Source organism: Mycteria americana, chromosome 6 (genome assembly GCF_035582795.1).
Source record: "Mycteria americana isolate JAX WOST 10 ecotype Jacksonville Zoo and Gardens chromosome 6, USCA_MyAme_1.0, whole genome shotgun sequence".
In the NCBI taxonomy this organism is placed as follows: Eukaryota; Metazoa; Chordata; class Aves; order Ciconiiformes; family Ciconiidae; genus Mycteria; species Mycteria americana.
This window is the reverse complement of record NC_134370.1, coordinates 24,606,435-24,625,595: the sequence shown is the minus strand read 5'-3', so window position 1 is coordinate 24,625,595 and position 19,161 is coordinate 24,606,435. Positions and strand designations below refer to the sequence as shown.

The following is a 19,161-nucleotide window of genomic DNA, read 5'->3' as shown; positions in this document are numbered from 1 at the left end:
TGCAAGCTCCAGAAGTCAGGTTTATTAATCAAAAACTCACTGCGCCACCATTTCTACTTCTTCAGAGTACAGCGTTTGCTACTTCAAATCTTTAAAATCTTTTCCTATTCTTACGTTTGATTAGTTCAAATAGATACATTTGCTGTTTGCCAGTGTTACGATTTTATCAGATTTTGTTGACAGCTTGCTTTACGTCAGTGTTACGTGCCATTTTTCCTGAATTTTGTGTTCTGCATTTTGTACCATGATTTGTATAATATGAAAGTTGTTTCCATACGAATTGGATTACGTTTTTCTCTTAATAGAGAATGTTTTTATTAGACTCTATGTAATTCTCTGCATGTGACACATCTTTTCCTACCTCATTAATGTGATGTACTCTGGTTTACAGCCCACTGAGATCACAGCCTAGTGACTTCTGTCATTCTATGGCGTTTCAGTTTTGCTTGTTATGTCGTTCTCTTCTTACATAGCAGAGTAATTTTCTCTCTCTTTTATACCATTCTTCATCCTACATCCCTCTCTCGAGCCCCAGATGTTACCAGTCTAAAAATGGAACAGAAATTAACCCTGAACTCAGAAGACCCCAAACACTCTCTTTTACCACTTTTACAGGCTGCTGTGTATGAATGCATCTCGATGCCTCTCACAGGGAGAACATTTTGAAGGGGCCAGGCTATATCACAGTGCTGTCATTTCCACATCCCTCTGCTGTGAGGGATACCTGGAGTAACAATGGGCTGCGCAGATAAACCAGTTATCCAGCTTCTCCATCTGTGTTCCTCCCCACCCTCTTCCTTTACCCTCTACCTTGTAGGCACTATTCAGTGGTGTTCTGTCCATACCCAGCCTACACCAGTTATGTACTCGGGACTTATCATCCACTTGTCAGCAATTGCACGTTATTTCCATACCACAGCTTCAAAATCTATCCCTGTCTTCAGAGCTCCAGGCAGGCCTTGCTTTCTCACATTGCCTAGGTTATAGAGCTGCCCCGCGCTACAAAGGGTACTCGTGAATGGGGGAGAGGAGGATCTGCTGGCAGAGGATGGTCGAGAGAAAAATCCTGGGCAGAGTCCTTTCCTAGTAAACTGCATTTCCGCTTCTACCAGTGTCTTCAGTTGTCAAAAATAACACGCTGCATGATGGGGAATTTCCGTAGCAAGGAGATGTAGGATGGTTCCTGTGTTTACAGCAGCTAGGTGTACGATGCAATATGTGGAGACTATTTTGCCATCACTGGGTGCCCCTAGGCCTTGCTTGTCAGCATAGCTGTGGGCACGGGTTCTCCGCTGTCCCCTTTGGTTTATCTGTCTCGGGGAGCCGTTTCCTACATCTCTGAACCTCAGTGGGGTCAGGGAAAGTCTAGGCGATCAAGACGATGTAACTTGTATTTTTATTTATGCGGGGGCTGGGGAAAGGGCTGCCCAGTTTGTAAGAACTTCATTGTGATGGATTAACTTTCCTCTTGAATGATTGCATATGGTACATCCAAATGAGAGATTGCAAAGCGGGCCAGCAGCCCGAGCAGAGCAATTAAAAGGCCCTGTGTGGGCAGGGAGTCGGCGAGAGGGCCGCGCTCTCTTGGCATGGCCTCCTCCAGCGCGTTGGGCGTCAGAGGCTCCTTGTGCCTGCGTTTCCTGCCAGAGCGAGCCCTCCCTCCTCCCGAGTGCTCCAGTAGGTCACTAATGAACCTCAGCGGGAAAAGACAAAATGCAGTTCATGAATAGCTTTACAGTCCCCCTCCTCCCGCCCACCCCGCTCTGTCCTGGGAATGTGCTGCCCACACAGTGACCAGAGAGGAATCTGGAGGCATTTGCAAGATAATGCCATATCAGATGTTCCACTCTCACACTTTCTTCTTGTATTTTCAAAACTGTTTACATATTTCCTTTTAGTTCGCATGAATAAGCACATCACTCCAAGACTAAAAAGGGGGGAAATGCATTTGCAAATGTGCGAAGCCACAGAACTGTAATAAATTGCTTTAACTACCTATGGTGTGTTCAGTTCCTGAAAGCCTATTGTGCGTTGCTCCAACAAGTAGCCTTTCCTGTTTGCTTGCCACTGTTTACCAGGCTGGCCATCCTCCCAAAGTAATCCTCATCCAAATTCTCCACTTGACAGATGCTCACCAAGAGCCTTTTTGATCTTCAAATGCTCAGTGTCATCTTGAATGTTGCTTTGGCAGACAGCAAAAGGTAGAGACTAGGTTTTCTCCCTAGGAATTTGGTGTCTTACCATATTTTTAAGTAATATGTTTTTCATCTGGTTTATGATGTTTTCAGAAAGATATAAAGTTACAGCTCAAGGCAGAGTTGTCTCACTTGTGAATACAGTTTCAGCCAACTAGTAAGCACAGGTGGAAGTCATTTATATCATCCTCCTCAGGCCGTCACAGCTCCTGGGTACTTGGGCAGTGCTGTTGCATGCTTTTCTGTAGTTACTGTTTCTCCCGGTAAGTGCCAAGTTCCTTCTATTTTCCTTTCCTTTACTGTTTGGGAGGATTGGGAAGGTGCACTATCAAAGTGCTTTGGCTTCTTTATTTTTGGATTAAAAAAGCTACAGAAGCATAATTATGTTATTTTTACTGCTGGCTAAATAATATTTCTCACTCTCTTTTCTCATCCACCATTGCCTGTATTTGACCTATTGGTTTCTGTTTCAGTCTAGAAATGAACATGATTTTTAACTCTTTCCCTTTTTGTAAAGTAGATAGTTTTGGAGTTACTAAGCTTAAGTTATTCCCTACGACAATCAGGAGTGATTTAAGGTGTTACGCAGTATGAGAAAAGGTCTGTCTTTGAAGAATTTCAACTTGAAGTTGAAAAGGAAGCGGCAAAGATTAAAGGGAAGCTTTTCTACTTTCTGTTGGTGTTTTTCCCTATCTGCAGTGCGGAAAAGCTGTTCAGTACTGTTGGGATTAAATGCAGAGAGGAACTGACAATAAAATTTTCTCTTCTTCTGGAAAGAAGTGGTTTTTCAGAAGGTTCAGAGTCAATTTGGAGAGCTAAAACAACCCTTCACATTATGGTGGCCTGTCTGTGCCTGTCATACACCCTCTCTGAGGAGCTCCAGCAAAGCCAGCTAAAGTGATCCTAAGTGTCTAGAAATAACCTTTGTGCAGCCCTTCCCACAGCTGGGAAACTGATAGCGTTCATTTATTGCTCTGCTCCTAAGTATCTGTGTGCAAAAGGGAGATACTTGCTCTTCCTTCCTGAAACTTTCTCTCTAGAAGTTGCTATGCTCTCAGGGTACGATGACCGTATTAATGAATTCATCAATCACAATAATCTGATTAAATTGATGTGGGAGAGGGAGCCAGCAGATGAAACAAACAGGTTATTTTAAGATATATGAGATACCCAATTAGTGACTGACTGACTCAGCATTTAAATGGAAGTGTTGCACAAGAGATTTACTGGTAACCAACGTAATAAATTATACTATATGGTTTTTCATCTAAGAGAAAGGCTCGTGTACTGTTACAGGGACCTGTAAATAAAACAGTGGCAAAGTATTACACATAAGAAATATGAGGTATATATTACTTTTTTTTAATATTCATATGTATCTCTGTGTACATTTTGCTTAGTAATGGACTAGGATATGGACAGTACTATGGAGAGATAGCATGGATTTTAAGCCTTGTACAGGCACTTTGGCCAGGACCTGGTGAATGTGTTTTCAGGCATATAGGAAACTGAGACTTGAGTAGGAAGGGAGTTGCTTCATGTCGCTGAGGTTTCAGGGGCAATCCCCTAGAGTACAGAGATAATGGAAGGGAAGCTTTCTGTCAGGGAGCATATGTTTTTGTGATGATTATACTGTGTATAGATTAGGACTTCTGGGAGGGAGGGAATGGGAAGATGTGCTTGGAACATAGGACCATCTGCCAGTACCTTGGCATAGTCATTTCATTAATGAGAAGCTTATTAGCTTAGGTCCAGCTGAGATAGACAAGAAAGGCAGCAAAAGGGACAGAAAACTGTCATCCAGCCACCATTGAAACGGGGAAGAGATGGCTCAGATAACCTCTAAAATCTGATTTTGTTAAAAGAACTATTCTTGTTCTGCTTGGTAAGAAGGTATCAGTCGTCTTGTTGCTGAAAAAATGTTTTCCTTAATTTTGTGATGCAGTGTGGGATGTCTTTCGGTAGGGAAAATATATAACTGAGGGTGAGCTGGAATTGACAAGAAGGTGCTAGGAAAAAAGGAAAGAACAGCGATTTTTAGTGGGAAATTGGTTTTGCATCAAATGACTGCCTTTTCCCTTTAGTAAACACTTGAAGGTGCCCTGTATTGAATGTTGGTTATATAATATTTGTGGTGACAAAGGATAACACCTGGAAGACACAACTTTGAGAGCACCACAGTCCTAGCCCTGGCTATGCCAGCAACCTCAGAGAGCACACAGTCTGGCCTGTGCTCCATGTGAGGCAGAAAATGAGGGGAGTGCTCTGGGCGGGCAGAAAATAGTGCTCCAGAGGCAAAAAGGCAGTGGTTTAGGAGCCTGTGAACTCTGTTCCTGCGACCTCACGCTCCTGATTCTGCTGCTGACATGGTAAGCATCCGAGCTTGTGCTCTGTTCCTCAGTTTTGCTGTCCTGTAAATCAGAAAAATTTTACTTAGTCTGTCTTAGGGAGAGCTTTGCTATTATTCTGTTGACGCAAGACTTAAATGCTGTTGTATTTAAACAGCTCTGTTTTGACAATTGAGTCAGACTTGGGTCTAGGTGAGACTGAGATGGCAGAGCCTTTGCCTGGAGAATATGGTGGTTAGAAGTACAAGTGGTGTGAGTGTTGCTATTTGGGAAATTATTTCCCTTTTGTCTGGTTTTATACTGTTCAGGTTGGACTGGTAGTTAAGGTGAAGGGAAGGAATAAGAAAAAAGTATTTCCTGTCAAAAGCCCTATAATCTGCAACTGCCTAGGTCCACAGGAGCGTGGATGTGTTCAGGACATGGCGTGAGGGTTATGCAGTTCGCTGGCAAGATGGTCTAGTAAATAAGGCTGGACAAGGGCAATTTCTGTTTGCACTGCGAAGATAAAAAAGGCAGTTTCCTCTGACGTTTTTGCTGATTTATGAGGTAACTCACATGGGGCATTGTCTCTGACTTTGTCTATTGTAAATCTGTTGAAACAAAAGGAACATGCATTTTCAAAAAATGAGTAGAAAAATATAGCTTAGGAGTGTCAAAACACCTAAGCAGAGTTGAGCCTTAACTGAAAGGGGTTTGGTTAGTCATCCTCTTTGCAAATTGTCTTTTTGTATTGAGGATGGGGCGAGATCAGTCAGATGAAAATCTGTGTTATTACAGAGATAAGAATGGGTTATGGTTGGGTCCCAAAGGAGAAAGAAGTTTTTTAGTATTATTAAAAAACCCAACCCTTTGCTGTGATTCATGTGTAATGCTTAGACAGTTCCATGCCAAAAAAATAATTATAATACTGTACAGCATGGTGTTTATATACGTAAATGTATGTACAAATACTGGCACAACATAAATTTAAATCCTGACCTTGTGCTTGTTGAATTCAGTGGAAATACTTCTGATGGTTGTGACAAGCGTTAGATCAGATTCTCACACTGGCATGTAAATGTGGTCTAAAACTCAAATTGAAGCTTCTACTTTTGCATAATTTTTTTCTACCTGCCTTAAAATGGAGCAGAGTTGATTGAAAGCGTTAAAAAAAAAATTTGTCCTGCACACCAGACCCTGCTGTGTTTCATCTACTGAAACACTGTTTGATAGTATCCTACAGTGATAATATTCAATTGCCATGTTGCATGCTTTTTAAACTGACAGTTCATGTATTTTCTCTCTTAAGTAGTGGAAGAATATTGTTGGTCCCGCAAGGGCATGGTAGGTCAGGGTTTTGGCTCAGTCTACAAGTCTAAAAGGCTTTGCACTTAGTGAAGCCATAAAGAAACCTCCAGCTGGCTGGATGCCTCTCTTAAAAACACAAGTGTGGCCTTATTCCGAAATGATGCTCAAGCAAAGTTGTGTATGCTTCAATCTGTTGGGATGAGAGAGGAGTGGGAGGGGGGGCCTTCACTGATGTTCCAGTGAAGCCAGGAAAGTCAGATGTTTGTATGAAAACACAGGGAATTTAATCACTGATTGACTCAGAATCACTGTGAAAGGGTAGAATAAGACAGGGGAAGAGAAAGAAGGAAGGCAGCAGAGAGCTTTTAACTTGAGGTATGAAAAGAAATGAAGAAGGGAAGTAGAAACATTCATTTTATTGCAAGCGCAAAAGCTCCCTTAGCTGTTTATGCGAACTATGAAATTGTGGAGCTCCGTGCAGTGTTTTCCTTCCAGCAGCAGAGCACAGAGCTGAGTGCTTGCATTGGGAGTGTTATGTACAGCTTTGCTTTAGTGCCTTTCTGGGTCAACGACTCTCAAACAATGCCGCACAGAGCTGCTTTAGTTGCGCTTCCGTGAGTCAATCTGTAAGTACTGACACTTCTCCCTGATCATAACCCAGTGTCCTAGAGAATCCGCAGGCTTTTTTGACTACTAATCTCAAAGCATTTATGGTGTTCCTTGAACTCAGGTTGGTTGATCATGTGTACCTTTTTTCAGATGCCATTCTTCCTGACAATTCAACCACAGTCAGATTGTTGACTTCAGAAGACCAAGTGAAAGGATGTGGCCAAGTCTTTGCACCTGTACCATTGAAAGAATTGATACTCCTCTCCTCACATTGTTCTGGCCCTACTCTCTCAGTAGCCACAATCTGTAGCATTGTCTCATGGAAAATAAGAAGAAAGAGAATTACTGGTTCATGCAAAGATTTTTTCCAGGCATAATGAACAATAGGATCAAGCAGCTGCATCATTTATATTCTTTTAAAATGGATTTGTGTACTAGGTTGTTTTACCTCTGCATCCCAGAAAATACAAAGGAAGAGGGATGGTAGGCAGAGTTAAAATAGTGTATTTAAATATTATTCCAAACAAGCTCATATGGTAGTGGAGACTTCTGTGGATGGATCAGGTATCTATTTCCATTTGTGGGAAGGTTTCGTGACGATTTGAGCATTTATATAGCCAACCTCGGTGGCAACTGGGAGCCCCCAGGGAGGAGGGAACAGTCTGTTCAACATTTGTGCATTCCTCACCAGCTGACTGCACCTGCAGCCTTCGCCATCAGCGGCTGGGTATAGAGGCATTTTGGAAAGCAGCAGCAGAGAGGGCAGAGCTTGAGAAAACTGTGTGGAAAGAAAAAGCAAGCTATCATACCTCAAAGTGTGGGAAAGATCCTGAAGATACATGTCTGTTTCTGAGCATTGGCTAAGCTGAATTTGGGGCTGGACATTGGCTAAGTATGTAAAAGGTAATTGAGTAAGAAGTTTTGATTTCTTCTTTCCCCTCAGCCCCCTGAACGCATGAATTATTTTTACCTGTTTTCTCTGTTTCCGTGTATGCAAATTTCCTTCCTCTCACCTACTGAAAAAGTCAAAATGCACCTAGTTAAACAGGTGCAGATACAGCCAATCTGCTAACAAGTCTTATCCTTTCACAATTTGGCTTCAAGATATCATATTTATTCTTACAGATTTGGATTTCATTCAGCTTTGTGCATTTGCATCCAGAAAGAAGCCCTGTATCTGTAATTTTTATTTGGTTTATTGGATGGAGTATCTCTTCTCATTATGTATCTTCTCTGTACAGCTAGCTGTTCTATGGCCACTTATTGGGTATCTTGGAAGTTACTAGTATGAACCTCAAAGTGCGTACAAGGAAAGCTGTTTAAACAGCACATTAGAAGTGAATTATGGGCAAAACTCCATTTTCTTTATTGCACTGTGTCTTTACAGTCATATCAAATGTGTTTTATACCTTTTATTTGGGTATAGATTATTGGCTTTATTGGTTTTCCCCTTTATAAAAAATGAATAATGTTAATTCTAGTTTTAATTAGTTCCTTGGTGGGGGTGAATCATAACTTGGATTTGCCGATTCATAACATTGTAAGCACATTTGTGAGGTTAACTGAGGAGCTGTTTATACTTTGTTTTTTCCCCCCACATCATCTTAGATATTGGAGGAATCTCCTCTGCAATGTAGGGTGCACTTTGCTTTATGATAAAAGACAGAGATAAAAGTAAGTATGAGGAGCCTGAAGAGGCAACAGTGTCCAGATCAAATATTGACAATGATAAATGAAAAATTTAGAGAAGGAATTACATGGGCTTAAAGTCAGCAGGCTTCTGACTTAATTTGCTTTAGTTAACGGAGGAATAAAATGAGAGAAATAAATGACTCTCTTCCTCTTGAAATTCTCCATGGTAGCTGTCAACTTCACTGTAAATTGGGGGTGACCATTTAGGCACAAAGCCTTTACGTAGCTTTCTGTTGACATAATGTTCATTCCTGTGGGATTTGGGCTCCTAAATGTTTTCAGGCTGTCAGTCTGGAAACCTAACATGTGATTGCCTTTCATTAATCTGGTTATTTGTTTGCTTTTTTTTTTTTAATGCTGTTTTTCTTAAGATAATGATGGCTTTATGACTGGTATAGGGGAGATAACGTATTGCATTGTCTGTGTGATCCATGGTTTATTAGGACCAGGGAGAGACTAGTACCAAACCAAGTGTCTTTAGTTCTTTTAGGTGTTCTTAATTTGGAATGCTTTAGGGAGGAGTAGCCTAAACAAGCCATGAGCAGAATTGTTTAAATGATCTGAATGGGGTGAAGGGTTTAAATACTGTGCTCTGCTACTTTAACCCAGTAATTCAGAGAATGCTCAATGCTATCAACTTAATTACAGCATTGCTGTCAGAAGGCGGTGGCTCTGTGGCAGGATGGAAACTGACAGTCTTTTAAGATATATCTGTCTAATACATAAATCATAATTTTTCCTTATTCAAGACCATTCTTTGCTCATTGAGGAACAGTCAGAAACAAAGGGGGAAAAAAGAGAGAATTGTAGCAATGGAAGTTCATCAGCTGAGAAAGCTGTTTCCTTCCTACCCGCATGATGAGAGCAGAAAGCAAAAGAGAACAAGGAGAGATCTTTTCCTAATATTTTAGTTGTAGTCATTCCCCCTTTTTATACAAATTTCTTCTCTTCTCACAGAGTTGGCATGATTTTAGCTGCTAGGCTGCAGCATTGGGAAGAAGGTTGTTACTGATATCTTTTTCCCCATTGGCCTTGATTGCAATTGGTTTGCTTTTTTGCTTGTTGGGAGACATACAGCTAGCTGATAGCAGGAGAGAAAAGGACAGAGGCAAAGACAGATAGTATTGAGATTTTAACACTTCACTGCTTGCATTGGCGTTTCTGAAGATTGGACTGCTGAAGCAGTCAGGGTCATGGGTGTTTCAGAGCAGCATGGTTGCAAGCAAGCACCAAGTCATGTTGATGGCAGATGGGGTCTGGGCCATGTGCCCTCCATGCCATGAATAGGCTTACAAGGAAGAATCTCTTCCTTTGTTGTGTGCAGACAAGGTGATGCCACACAAGGACATGCAAGATCTGAAGTAGGGCATTGGCTGAATGATGAACCGTGCTAAGCTATTTGCTTTACATTACCGAACTGATGCTTCTCCTTCCTCAGGCAGCTCTGCCTTTTTCTTCTGTTGTGAAAGCGCCTCTGGTGAATTACATTGAAGGCAATCCATCATACAAAAGGGAGGGGAGGAATTTAAGAGATCACTTCTAGAACTTTGAAAATGAGACTGCTTTCTCTTATCAGAAATAGGAATTTACTTAAGAGCTTCACTGGGTCTCAGAAACCATTTCCCTTCTCAAACCAGTTCTGCTGGATGCACATGAATGAGTCATAAAGGAGCTATATGTGTTAAGGTAATCTGTTTTGATGGCAAATGTCCTTGATTGACTATTTCAAGTATATCCTTGCTGCCTAGTTTCCATTTCTTTCACTTCCTTGGAGATCCTGACAGGGATTTGTTTTCTCCATGGTGCTTCTTCCTTGAGCATTTGCAGTTTCTGACAGTGACTTTTTCTGATAATTGTTCCTTGGTTTCACTCTTTCCCATGTAGCTCTGTGCCTTTTCTCTCAACCTTCTCTATGTACATTTTCCATGTTTTTCTTGTTTGATTGCTGCAGTCCATCCATCCTTCCTCCCCGGACCCACTAAAAGTCACCCCTGTCTTTGCTCTATGTTGTCCTTGTGCAGCTTTGAACTGTAGAGTTACACAACTCTTTCAGCGATGTTATAAACTATTTGTTATCCAGGAAGAAATGCAAACCTTGGGCACCTGTGGTTTTTATTCTCTATTTTATTCTTTTACAGAAATTAACTAAAAATCTCCACCATTTACTAAGCAGGGCTTTCTACTCTCTGTTCATGTCCCTGTAAATTTTTTCATATTTTGACTGTATCAACCTACCTTCTTTGTTTTCCTAGTGTATGCTTTATCATTATATATTTTCACTGTGCTTCTGATTTGGGCTTTTAAAATTATTATTTTTAAGCTAAGGACTGCCATGTTTCTTTGGTGTAATTACTACAGAGACATACAGAGTAGAACTGTTGTCTATCTAGCATGACTTGAATTGTTTGCCCAGACTGAGGATAAGATCTTCATGGGAAAATAGTTCTACTTGGTTGGGCTCCTGTGTGAATACTGTTCTTCTGACTAAGTGGACCCTGTTGTATTTGATTAGTGTAAATATTAAGGTTTTTATGCTTAGAAAAACTAAGCACCCTTCTCATTTTCCTGAAAGCTGTTCTATCTCGTAATGGTGAAGGGGACCACACACATGCTCTCATGTGTGTCCTGCGTGTTCCAGACAGCATCTGTTACACTCAGGTTTGGCCTTTTTTCCAGAGTAAAAAGTAAAGTGAAACTTCCAGTGTGGCTGGTGTTTAAAGAAATAAAACTGTCAGGAATACAAATGTTGTTGCTTATTGAGTCTCCATACAGCACACACCCTGCCTAACGGGAGCTCCCACAGGAGCCTGCATGGCCGGAATGCAAGCTCTTGAGCTTTCCCACTCTACTGTTATGGCTGGTAAATTTGAAACTGAATACAAACACGTGAAAAGATATGATGCTCCTAGAGTTAATGTCAACTTTCCAAAATCGCTAATTGTGCACTAGGCAGAGGTTCGTTTCCATTAGTAAATGCTTTGATGCCTAGAGACTAAATGTGGCGTTGCCTTCTCTGTTAAGCATTTGGGAGGTGGTGTTTAGCAGCTGTTGATAATGGTGGTAATGTGCACTTTGTGCTGAGGGCTTTCCAAACATACAAATCTGTTTGCTTCTCAAGGACAACATAGGAGATGAGTATGTATGGAGGAGGGAAATGGGAAATTGTTAGGCAAGGTTTTTGCCACCTCACTTGGCTTTCTGTGGAAATGACAGCAGTGTCATCCCTTTACTGTTGCATCAAACCACTCCTATAGTTTAAGGTTCTTTAAAGTAAATCTTGCAGTGAAAGCAGATTTGGCCAATTCCAGTCACATTCTACTGATGGAAAAATCTATCTGCTTGATAGTATCACTGTGTTCTTTGTGTTTCATCACTGGCTACTTACCAATTGTTGTGTTCAGTTTAAATTCCTTGTTACCCCATTCAACTGGTGTTAAATTCTGCCTCCCCTCTTACCCTGCCCTGTTGTGTTTCTACTTCTATTGGTTGTGACATGCCTTAGTGGAAAACTGTGGGACTGCAAAGAGCAGGGGTCTCATTACTTCATTGATACAACTGTTTCTGAGCAAGTTGCATTTTTAAAAGCTGAAAATTATTTGTAACTCATGTTCCCCTTTGAGTGTCTCCCCTGCATTTGTGATCTGTTGATCCTTTTGGGTTTTTTTTTAACATCTGCTGTATTCTGGAAAGTTAAACCAACTAGACCAGGGTGATACTCCATCTTGGTCCAAGTCGCCACTTTGGTAACAGTTTGCATCAGAAAGTGCAAGATATTTTGCAGTTAAACGTCAGGGGACAGACAACCCCTATGGGAAACTTATATTAAATGCCATTAGTTGGATGTTGGTGTATCTGCTTGTGTGGATCTTAACAACTACCATGGAGGTAGTGGACACGTGAGAGTCTTATCCACTGCCATCTTATAAATTCTGCTAATAATTAACTTGCTAATTTGATTGGTTTTCTCAGTGAGTTTCACTGGAGTGTCACAGTTCTGTGAAAAATGTTTCTTTAGTTGTCTGTTCCTTTTACAGTGACATCAAACATTCGCCCCTTTTGTAGTTTAGTTGTTTTGCTGTTGCATCTAGCTGTTTTGATGTTTACCCTGGTGTGTTGGGATCTGTGGAGGACAGGCGTGCAGAGCTTCTCATTCTGCCTTCTCAAACTGTTTAGTGAAGAAACATAAGAATTATGAATCAAAATAAAAAAGGAAAGTTGTGTACTGAGGAAGGCTGAGGAGAAGGGTAGGTGCTTTTTTGCTAAATTAATCTTTATCTAACTAGGAAAAAGGAAAAGAGAAAATTTTGCTCTTGTAAATTTGCAAGGAAGGCAGGGAGCTGGGCTCACTTGGTTATATTTACAGGCAGCACAAGTGTAGTTCTTTCTTGTTTACTAATTGGCTGTAGAAGTATTAAAGATTATTGGAAACTCAAAGGTCAGAGTTTTTGCTGAATCAAGGTCTGCATAAGCTGGAAACCTACGGGAGAGGACTTGTGTATCTGAGACGCAGCTGATGTGGAAGAGCAGGGCTTAGAGGGTGTCTGACAGGTATAGTAAAATTAGTCTTTTAGCCCCCAACCCTGTTGTAATCCGTGCCCTCCTTCGGGATTTCGGTGACTCTGCTGAGACACTCTCACTGGCAAGCTGCTCTCTGTGTGTGTACACACACGGAAGTTTCCTGAGCTCTAGTTGGCTTCACAAAGTACTTTCATCTGTGTGATCACTAGCCAGGTAGAGGGGTGGAGGAAGGGTGTAACTCCGTCCTTTGGTGGTTTGTTTTTGTTTCACAGTATACCTGATGGTCCTCACTCTTTTAAAGGCTTTGGCATTAGACTACACAGACTTCGTCACACCACTGAAGTTTTACAGAACTGATTTAGCTGTGGCCAAGACTAAAGAAGGTAGCATCTTACAGTTTGCTTTGCTGGCTGTTTCAAAGGCAACCATATTAATGAACAGATGTGAGAAATCCCATTAGGACTATGCTGGCTGTCCAGTTCTCTCAGCTCATACCGCATTTGCTTGTTCTGTGAACTTTCTTTTTTCTTTGTGGTTTACCTCTAAATCCAGGTTCCTGGTTTGTTGGTTGGGGTTTTTTTTCCACTGCACTTGTCATTTCTCATCTCGCCCCACTCTTTCTCACTCTTGCACAGTTGAGCCTGCTGCAGTGCAACCCTACATCATCGTCTAGTCAGTGCCAACAAGGCTGTTGTCATGGCCTTGTTCTGTCCTCATGCCATGGTTAGTGTAATGTAATCATTACCTTGGTTCTGGAGAGCGAAGGTGCTCCTGCTAAGTAAATGTTTACGAACACTGATGGAGGCTAACATTAGGGAAGAGAGAGAGAAGCACTGTTTGAAGTCTTGTTTCTTTTTTATTTAAAACAGAGCATTGCTCCTGGGAGAAGCAGCTGATGAGTATTTTTCCTTCACCAGACTGTGATCAGAGGTAAGTGCAGGATCTTTTGCATTTTTATGGGCTGACATCTCCAGATTTGGTAAGGGGAAGAGCTTAAGTCCTTTTGAGTGGTCTCATGTCAAAATAAGAGGCAAGGAATCAGGTAGGAGGAGGAGGAGGAGGCTAGACTTGTATGCTGCAGTGTGAAGTTGCACTCCTCCTTCTCCCCCTTAGAATGATTTGCAGAGGAAACAATTCCATGTGTCTTGTCTTCAGTTGCACAGTTGTCAGCATGAAGTGGCAGATGAGTTAATTTGGATCAGAAAGGAACTTCTGATGCAGTTCCTGAGTGAGATAGGCCTGGGTGGTTGCTTATTGCTAAGTATTACTTTGTTTAAATGGACTTACTACTTCCATACCTTGTGGGCAAAATCTGGGGCAATGTTGTTCAGTATCCATTAACTCTGCCTTTGAAAAGGAATGGGAAGGATGTGGGCTAAAAAGCTTTTAAAGTTTCAGATTTTGCATTTCACAGAATCTCTGACCCATGCATAACAGCTGTAAGATGCCTTTGGGAATGACTATATTTACATTGCTCCCAGCATACTGGAACTGCATTCATGGCTTACACCCACAGGAAATATCATAAATGTAATTAAAAATAGAAATATTGGGTTGGTCTAAATTCTGTGCTGAAGCAAAGGAGTCCTGTTTTTTTCCCCTTGGTTCTGTCTGGATGAATAGTGAGGGAAGGTAATTCTTGTGGAGTTTATTTAGGACGTATGTTTGAATACTGCACTCTAATGTAGCAAAAAAGCACCAGTCCTGTCGAGGTGCCTGATGCAAAACTTGCAGAGATTCAGGCTCCTGTGACATTTATGGATCTCAGGTGCTGCAATACTTGCAAAAAGGCCAATCCTGTCTTAAGAGTGGAAGTTCCTACAGTCAGTGCAGTAGAAGAGGGATGATGTGGTCAGGTCTTGCCTCTATTGAAAGGTTCCTAGATCCTTTGCTTGGAAAGAACAGAGATGATTTGGTTTTGTGTCTGTGCTGGACAAGTCTGGTTGAAATACTTTTTCATGCCTGAAGAGTGTTCTTATTTATACAGATATCTCAAATTGCTTTATACGAACAGATTGTTATGGCTTCAGCTGTGCAGAAAATCAGAGGGCAAAAAAGGGAGGATGGAACGGCGCATTCCTTATGCAAGTAGACTGGGTTTATAAAAAGGAAATTGCAGGAGCTAGTACTTAATGCTGAGTTCCAGTGTACAGAAACTCAGGTGGTGAGGAAAGGTGGACGTGCTAAGACCAGGACTTAAGGCTCTTTGAGCCTTACACATGCTACAGCTCTAAACTTCGTCTGTCTGTCAGCCGGAAGCTGAATTTTAACTCTAATTTTCTTGGGAAGCCATAGACAAGTTCAATACTGTTGCCCAAATGAAACATTTCTTCCAAGGCTGGTCTCCATGCAGCTCACACTCTCTTTTGGCAGCCCCTTCCCGGCCCCACTCCCAGTGCAGCTCTATGCTTTCTCTTTCTCTCAACCCTAACCCTGAGTTTTCTGGAGACACATAGACAAGGGTCCTCGGGCATTGGTCGGATAAAAAGATTTTGGAGGGTTGGAAAAGAGGTAGGATGTATGTAGTTGGTGTGCCCCTGTCTTCATAGCTCATTCTTCCAGTGTGATTCAAATAGTAAATCTTGTCTCCTGTAAACTTTTTGTTGTCAATTTTGCAGGTGCGATTTGCAGAGACTAGTAAAGGAGCAAAAATAACTTGAAACACGTGATAAAGGTTTTTCTACTTGCAATGCATTGTTGTGAGGAGTAGAGTGGTAATAGAAGTGAGGGCTACTTTTGCAAACTCAAGAGTAGAAACAGAATAAATTAAACAAAAATTTGTGATGGAGTAGAATGAGTGTAATGACCACATTAGCGTTCTGTCGAGCTTGAATAGTTGTGTAATTCCAGAGATACTTGGTGTAATATTCACATAAGAAATTAATAAATATTTATAATAAGTGAGAGAGTGAAAATATTAATGGAACGATTCATATATTCTACTAATGTCAATGTATATGTGACATCATGGCTAGAACAGCAAAGGGAGAAGAATGTTTGATTTCAGGTACAGCCACAGTAAATTGCCACTGCACCTTTGATTTCATTGACACAAAGGCTAGGAAATGGAGAAAGACAGCAAAAATGCAGAAATTATGGCAGGTGGAAAGGGGGCCATGCAATAGAATATATAGCCAGGCAGGCCATGCAGAACCCATTTCACTGTACATGAAAGTAGAGTTACTGGAAACTGTAAGTTGTTGTTACTAATTTAAAAGTGGACTTTGGGCTTTTCTTGTGCTAACCCATGATTAGTTCGTCCTTAGCAGTACTTACTTATTGGTTAATAATGTTTAATGTTTCCTGCAATGAGATGCCTGTGCCAATAATATCCCACAGTTAAAGTACAGAAAAAATAAGAGAGCAAGCCACAAAAAATGCCTGCAGCTTACTTTTCAAGAAACCTTTATTTTCCTAAAAGCCTTTGTTTTCCTGTGAGATATCTCAACTCTATTCAGTCATAGCAGAAGTAGACGGACAAATAACTCCTTTTCTCTTCCATTATATTTTGTCTTTTTCTGGTTACGAACTGTGACTATTTTGTTCTGTCAATTGGTTCTAATAAGAACTTGTCTACCAGGTATTTGTTTGCAGTCACCAGTTCATCTCCTTGTCTGGGGCAGGTTATAGTCACCAGTTCCTCTGAAACTTGTGGAATGATCTAATCATATCAGTGAGGTCCTGTCATTGAAACATCTCCAGAAGTATGCTGGTTTACTTAGATGGTGTGTCTTCATGACATCATGCCACATTTATGCAACAGAGATGAATTCTAGTGCTTGGACAGGATTTGGTCTTAAACATTTTAATTAGTTTCTTGGACTGAAGTTCAAGAGAACTGGCAAGTTAGTTGTGGATTTTTGCCAGTTACTATTTACATCATTTTTAAGATTTGGCTGTTGCTGCAGATGAGCCTGTTGAGTATTAAAGATGAATACAAAAATGAAATAACTGTCTCAAATTGCAGGCACTACTAAGTGTAAAAATTATCTAAGTCTAGCTACCTGCATAGCAACACCTACTAACCTCCTTATTCTTTCCTCCATATAAGCTTACTTTATCCCCAGGTGGGCTTTAGAGATCTTCTGTGAGATAAGAAATGTGAGCAGAGCTCAACAGAGACAAAAATTAATTACAAAGCAGAAGGGCACAACTTAGGGTGCTCTGGCAGGGGCATGTTCCTCTCTTCTGAATGTATCATCTATTTGTCAGTTGAATGGCTTAACTCTGGCCCTTTTCATCCTTCTCGCCATGCATTTTAAATTAATATAATCCTATGGTTGGGGAATGCTGTGTTCAATGCATCAAGAGCTTTTTTCCTACTTTAACGTGGAAGAGGAAAAGTAACACATTACCATTAAGTTTTCTCCTATAAATGCAAACACATGTTCTTCCTTTCTTTCACCTTCTTCCACAAAATGATTCATATGCTTATATATTACAAAACTCTATTAGTCTCTCAGATGATATTTTCTGTATCTGGCATTAAAGCTGTTGATCCATTACTGGGCTAAGGCCCTCGCCAAACTGCCAAGATCTGTCCTAAGGCCATTGCTTAAAGGCTTGGAAATCAACTTAGGTTGTGATTATGGACAACTTGGAGGACTTCCCAGAAAGGACCTGTCCAGTCACCAGTTACAAGAGATGAATATTGTTTCCATTGATTTTTAAATCCTTTCCTGCAACCGCTATGCACCAGCCTCTTGTCAGGGCACAGCAAGAGCTGGGAGCTGAGACGAGCCAGGAGGCAGGGGTGACCCCAGTGCAGGCAGTGCCCTCACCGATGGGGTGCAGCCCCACAGGGTCTGAGCATGGCAGGCAGAGCCGGCTGCTGGTAACCGTCTGTTGGCAGTCCCAGGCAAGATGGAGTGACAAGGCTCCATCCAGGAGTTTAAAAGACAGGGCTGGAGACAAAGCTACAGCATGGGTCCAAAGTCCCCCCAGCAGACAGGGCCAAAGACAGGACTGGGTATGAGCTGCAGCATAGATACAAGGGGTCTTTCCAGGAGACAAGCTAGCTACAGCCTAAGTCAATCCAGGAGACAGGGCCAGAGGCACAGCTGCAGGCAGGTACACCTACAGCAAAGTTCAGGGAAAGAGCAAAGGCCCAGGCCCGAGCTTAACTGGAGATGCTGGGCCATAGGCAGAAGGGGGTGCGTGGAGGGTCCCACATGAGACTGGTCTGTGCTGCTAAGGGCTGATGGTGCCCTCAGGGTCCTGACACCTCCAGATCCTTAGTGGAACAGATGTAAGGTTGCTTGCTCTGTATGCTGTCATCTCTCACAAGTTTTAATGATATAGCTGGTACCTACAACAGAGCCCCTTGTTTGAAGAGGAAGAAAAGGGTTTTCCCTCACATGCTGATTCTGACCCCAGAAATTCTTGTCATCCCTCAGATAAGCACTTCATTCCAAACAGGGTGGATGATGGCTCACTTGTCTCCTGATGTAAGAGGCAGAGGCATGTTTTTAGGAATACAAACCTTTTACTGTTTTTGTTTGGGTTTTTTTTTTTCCCCTTAATCCCGAAGTCAACTACATCTAGACCTTCTCAAGAACCACTTTTGTTTTCTATTTCAGTGGCAGGGCAAAAAAAAGGATAATATGACATAGCTGTCTTAGATTGAATTTCAGGTAGGGTAGATTTCACCAATGACAACATAAACATTCAAGCCAAGATCTGTGCAAATAAAATGAGTTTACTGGAGTTGAACAGATTGTACCTACACAAGTCTGCAGGGTCCATCTCCTTTCTCAGCCCCCATCCCTGCCTCAATTCTGGCAATGTTCACATGGCTTGTTATGCCAATAAGCTATTGTTGGGTTTAATTGTAGTCTTCCTTGTGCTATGGAGTGGATCTCTGTTAACCTCAGTTAAAGGGGAAATTCAGAACAGGAAGCTGTTCTTCTGTTAACAGATATTGGCTGTGTTACATGCATCCTTAAATCTTCTCGTATCCCTTCTGTGGCTGCTAAAGAGAATGAGAAGTTTTCCCTCCTCCCTCAGTGATCCCCAGAAAATCTGCTTGTGTCCAAGTATCTTTTTGAGAAGAGCTAAGGTAATCTAGATTCTTTCTCAATATTTGGGTGAGGAAGGATGGAGGAACACAAAAGAAATCTAGTTTTTTTTCAGGTACTTAGTGCAGTATTAAAGTACCTCAATAGTGATCTATCATTGCTAGTACTTTTCCAGTGAAATTTACAGACAAACATGTTTGGTCTTCACTGGCTCCAGCAAGAGCTTCAAGATTTATGGGACTAGCTACAGCATATCCTGTGTGTTGTCTCTACCTGTAAAATGTGGTAAAGTGAATCAGTGAAATGGTGGGCAGAGCCCTGGGGAGACAGGATCTGTGCACAGAGGAGACTGGTGTGTGTGTGAGACTGAAGAATTGGGTGAGAAGTTCTTGTTTGGCACCTTACTGTAAACCGCACTAGATGTGTTAGGTGTTTCTGTCTGGAGGTTAAGAATTGTTCAGGGATAGCCCTATCAACGCTATTGTGCCGTGGTGG

General features: G+C 41.6%; 1 protein-coding gene across 9 annotated transcripts in view; it reads left to right on the top strand.

Moving 5' to 3' along the window:
• Positions 1-19,161, top strand: part of NDST2 (N-deacetylase and N-sulfotransferase 2) — a 148,891-nt gene that overhangs the window by 79,146 nt on the left and 50,584 nt on the right. For 8 of the 9 annotated variants that reach the window (XM_075505116.1, XM_075505111.1, XM_075505115.1 and 5 more), the window contains one exon: positions 13,519-13,579. The exons of the other annotated variant lie outside the window; for it this stretch is intronic. The gene's annotated coding sequence lies outside the window, so the exon portion shown is untranslated. The remainder of the gene's footprint in view (positions 1-13,518; positions 13,580-19,161) is intronic. 9 annotated transcript variants of the gene reach the window in all.